This window comes from Herpailurus yagouaroundi, unplaced genomic scaffold, assembly GCF_014898765.1.
Source record: "Herpailurus yagouaroundi ecotype Mexico unplaced genomic scaffold, PumYag 67641, whole genome shotgun sequence".
Taxonomy (NCBI): Eukaryota; Metazoa; Chordata; class Mammalia; order Carnivora; family Felidae; genus Herpailurus; species Herpailurus yagouaroundi.
In genome coordinates this window covers 6644096-6649015 of record NW_024420442.1, presented here as the reverse complement: position 1 = coordinate 6649015, position 4920 = coordinate 6644096, and the positions used below count along the sequence as shown (strand labels likewise).

The following is a 4920-nucleotide window of genomic DNA, read 5'->3' as shown; positions in this document are numbered from 1 at the left end:
AAAAATAAATAAAAAAACGTTGAAAAAAAAAAAACAATTATCAACGACTGCTTTGGTTAATTTCTCAGAGCACGAAAAGTCCTTCATTTCAAATTATCTGGAAGGCCTTAGAAGTTTTCTCCTTTTTCATCTAATACATTTCTTTATCAACGCAGAGGAATTCAGTCAACAATTTTTTACCAGGCCCGCATTTGCTACATGCCAGCCACTGTTAACATACTGATGTTGGAGCTCAGCTCAAAGCAGAAGGTGCTCAAGGTGTGCTGTTTGGGTTGTCTCAAGCTGAAAACCATTTCCTAAGTGCTAGTTCAACATTTCCCACCTTAGCTCAATTTATCCAAAGATACCAAATTAGTCCATTTTGATCAAAGCGGTACCATCAAAAAACGTGTAGCCAAGGGGCACCTGGGTGGCTCAGTCACTTAAGCGTCCAACTCTTGACCTTGGATCAGGTTGTCAAATCAAGTCCTGCATCAGGCTCCTTGCTGGGGCCTGGAGCCTGCTTGAGATCCTCTCTCACTCTCCCTCTCCCTCTCCTCCCCCCAACTCTCTTGCACATGTGCACACTCTCTCAAAAAAAAAAAATGTCTAAGAGATCTTCATCTTTTGAAACACAGCATGCAATGGAAGAAAAGCATCACTACTAGAATCAGAGAAATGTGAATCCAAATCCTACCCCTGCACCTTAATAGCTATTTGGACCTTGGGCAAGTTACTGAGTACTTCTGAGCTTCCGCAAATTTCCCCTCCTCTGTACTACGGTAATCCCAGAATCTCAAGCCCAGAAGCCCAACTTATTCTTCAACCTATTCTATACCCATCCAAGTTGGTAAAATAGGCCATCTTTCAACACAGTAATGACCCATATTATCATTCACATCTCCAACAAATTGAAATTCAAGTCTTAGCACTTGAAATTTTAAAATAAATGAAAATATTCAAATCAAAAAGGCAGAAAAAGATAAATCAAAGTAGAATTCACAAATTATTAAGGTTTATCTGTCCACCTTGTTCTTTTAAGAGAGTATGAGCACTGAAGTGGGGGAGAGGGGCAGAGGTAAAGAGAGAATCCTAAGCAGGCTCCAAGCTCAGCACAGAGTCCGACACAGGGCTTGACCCTACAACCCTGGGATCACGAATCAAGATCCCTGAGCCGGAGTCGAGAGTCGACGATCGACCGACTGAGCCACCCTGATGCCCCTCCGCCTTGTTCTTAATTCATTCTCACTTTAAGTATTTATTCCAAACAGATTTGGAATTGTTACATGGGATTTTTTTCCTTGATAAGATCTGAGATAATCAGTTAAAAAAAAACTACTATCACAGGTTTTGAATCTTTTAAATCAACTAGCCCAAATCTGTTACTTTATAAAACTGAAGAAACTGGGACATAGAATAATATGAAGGACAAATAAAAACTACATTTTAAAAGACTTCATGACATAGGAGTGTTCAATACAGAATACTGAATGAGAAAAAAGGATTATGACAATCTACATACAATATGAGCCTAAATAAAAAAAATAAACATAAAAGAATGTGGATTATATTTATTCTTTATACAATTCTGAATTTCATAAATTTTCTATAAGAAACATATTTAAAATTTAAAATATTCACAATATTCTGTTTCCAATTAAATGGGGTATTTAATTCATAAAAAGTTATGAAGAAAATACAAATGTGTAGGCACTGAAATATGTAGTGACTTGCTCACAATCCCACAGCTAAATGGAAACAAAGCCAAGACAAGAACCCAGGCATCAAATCCAGGGCCCTCCTCATTGTACCACGTGACCTCTAAGACACGAAAACAATATTTGCTCCCCAGTAATTGCAATGGAAGAACTGGTAAAAAGCTGGAAGCCCGGGACTTTTAAATTTTGTGAGCAATACATGCTCTTTTTTCCCCCTCAAATAAAAAGTAAAAGAAAAAGAGCACTTGTTCAATTCAATTATCAACTTATTTTACCAATACTGTTTTTGTCTCCTCAAATCTACTGCCAATGACCTTAAACTGTGCTACAGATTACATTTTATAATACTATTACCAGATTAGACCACACAGATAAAGCTGGAGAGTTGACAGCTCATGATAATCTCCCAGCCTCAAAAGAACATCTATTTTGCCACGTTTGTCTTTGGAACCCTGCACCACATAGTGCAATCCCTGGCATAGAGTAGGTGCTCAATAAATGTTTATTTTATAAAGCGTAACTTCCCACCCCTCACATTATCACTAGCTGCCAGACTTTTAAATATTAGAACAAAACTAGTAAAATATCATAATTTCATATTTGGAGTCTGTAAGCATTTACAATATAAAGGATTTATTAAACAGATTGTTTACAATCAAATGTAAGGGGAACACGTCAGTAGAATATTTCAAGCACTGAACAAATTAATTTGCACATTAATTACAATAATTCTTATCTATTGAAATGGGCCTAACCTTTACTCGGCATTTTTTTTCTGTGTAGTTGGAGTCACTGAATGCACTAGAAAGCAATAAAGTTCCAAATATAGCACAAGGGGCACTGGACTAGCACCTAGACCCTAGTCCAAGCTCTGCCAATAATCAGATACATAATCTTGGGCAATTCACTTTTTCTTCTTTTGAGTCCTGGTTAACGTACTCATAAAAAATGAAGAGCTGAACTACAAATCACCAGGGATCCTTCCGATCTTAATTTTTTTTAATGATTTCTTATCCGTAAAGATTCTATATTCAGATATTTTTTCATTGCATCAAATACAATTATCTTGAATGTTAGTTTGCCATATTATTCGATAATCAAAACTTAGCACATTTCCTACAAATATAGAAATATTAGTACCATATATTCTTTTTACCATCTTATATTAGGAGCAACAGAAGAAAACAAGAAATGTGAGCATCTGATAGTCGGGCCTGCTTTGCCAGTTGGTTGGGCTGACAGGAACCACGGTGGATTTTACAATACAAACCACTGATACATAAATACACACACGTATATATCTATATATACATACGATGGGTGAATACTTATTTTTATTGATACACCTATGTGTGCAAATTTAAAAAATTGTATGTAATTATAAAATACTTGTTTATGGTAAGAAATCCAAACAGGACATTAGGCCACGTGCAAATTCAAAAGCGTCCCACCCCTCTCCATCCTCCCTTAAGTAGCCACTGTTAACATTTTTCTTGTGTACCCTTCAAGAAGTTATCCGAGGCCATTCAAATATGTAGATGCGTGTGTGTATAAATCTTTTTAAACCAAACTGCTGCCACTTCTTGAATGGTGGGGAAAAAATATCTCAAGCACTGGCTTCATAAAACGTTAAATACGTACATCGAAAGTGGTAGCACAGTTGTACGGTACCAAGTGTATACGCTTCGGAAGTGTGCAATGAACTGAATATTTAATTTTCTTCCTTGGAGGCTCTGGGCAGCAGTTGCGCAGAAAGAGCGGGAGCAAGGAGCCAGACAACCTGGGTTCCAATCTAAGTAGTTGAGTAGCCTTAGACAAGCCTTGAAATCTTCCTGTGCCTTACTTTCTACTTTTGTAAAATATCAGTGTTGGACTAAGATCCCTTCCAACTCTAAAATGTTATAGTTCTAAGATGGCCGTCTGTAACAGTTCTATTGAACTGGTTTTAAGAAGTGTGAAGTAAAAAAAGAGAAGAAAGAAACACTATAGCAACCTCCAGTCTTACAAGAGTACATTTCTATGCGTCATTAGCCATCCGAGGCATAGTGGGACAGACCTAGGGACAGAATTCGATTTGAAAGCAAAGTAGTAGATTATTAAAATCGGATAGGCAGGTTTTTACAGAGCTTTGATTGACATTTTTCTTTTTTTTGGAGGTGGAGGGGGCTGTTTTAGTTTCAGCAATAACCACTCCCCCTCTTCCCGAAAACAATTAAGTGTATTAAGGAGTTAATATAATGAAACTGAAAGTTAGACTGAATTTTGCTTTACTCACAGAATATCCTGGGGAGGTGACTAGGGCAGCAAAGATTGGAAAGAATTACTAGCTAATTTCCTCTCCCGGAAGCTCTCCGGTTCCTATTCTTTCTGCTTCACAAGCCCCCGGCAGGCACACTCCACCCAGCTCCGTACCTGCCACACGCATCAGATTCGGGGGTGGGGAGAGGGCGGTCTCTTTGATAATTAAAAAAAAAAAAAAAAAAAAAAAGTTCTTTGACTCGATTTACCTTAGGGGTCACAGGGGTTGGGAGGGCACCGGCCGGCCCGAAGCCACACACCCACCCACGCCTTCCTTCGGCGCTCCCGGGAACCTGGGCAAGGAGCCGCGGCTGGGCCACCCGCGCCGCGCAGGGGCGGCCTTCCCGCCCTCCCCCGCAGCGCGGGGCCCGCGGGGAAGGGAGGGGGGGGAGGAGGAGGAGAAGTAGGAACCCGTACGGGCAGTACCCACCGCGCCAGGAGAGTCAACCCGGATCGCCCGCGGCGCCCAGCGCGGTCCGGAGGGGAGGGTCCTGGAGAAGGGGCGGCCCGAGCCCCAATCTGGAAATGCCAACTCCGCTCGGCGCCGGGCCCCAGCCTAGAAGGAAACGGAAGTCCCTTCGTCTCCCTCAGGCGCACCCACCAGCCCGCCCATCTCCCGGAGGAGCCCCGAGTCGGGGAACCCGAGGCGCGTCCGCGACAGGGCCTCAAAGAGACACCGGCCACGGTCCGACGGTCTCACAGCCTCGGCCGCGCCACTGGGCCCCCTCGCAGGCTTCTTTTTGCTGCCCCCGCTGGGAGGCCAGCCCCCCGCCCTGCAAGGCCCCTCCTTCTTCGCCCTCCGCCATTTTCGAACTTACCCTTCGGGCCCCGAAGTCCCTCGAAAAGCGCTGAGCCCTCCCGGGGCGCAGCCAAGGTCCCGCCACTTCCCTGGGCCGGAGCGGAGCTGCCAGGACAATCGTGGCCC

General features: G+C 42.6%; 1 protein-coding gene across 2 annotated transcripts in view; it reads right to left on the bottom strand.

Moving 5' to 3' along the window:
* Nucleotides 1-4914, bottom strand: part of XIAP (X-linked inhibitor of apoptosis) — a 51559-nt gene extending 46645 nt beyond the window's left edge. Inside the window, exons 1-2 of one of the 2 annotated variants that reach the window (XM_040468032.1) lie at nt 4814-4914; nt 4426-4551 (exon numbers count right to left, since the gene is read on the bottom strand). The gene's annotated coding sequence lies outside the window, so the exon portion shown is untranslated. Of the gene's footprint in view, nt 1-4204; nt 4324-4425; nt 4552-4813 lie in introns of those variants that run through there. The other variant, XM_040468033.1, reaches the window with a different exon arrangement.
* Nucleotides 4915-4920: the final 6 nt, after the last annotated feature.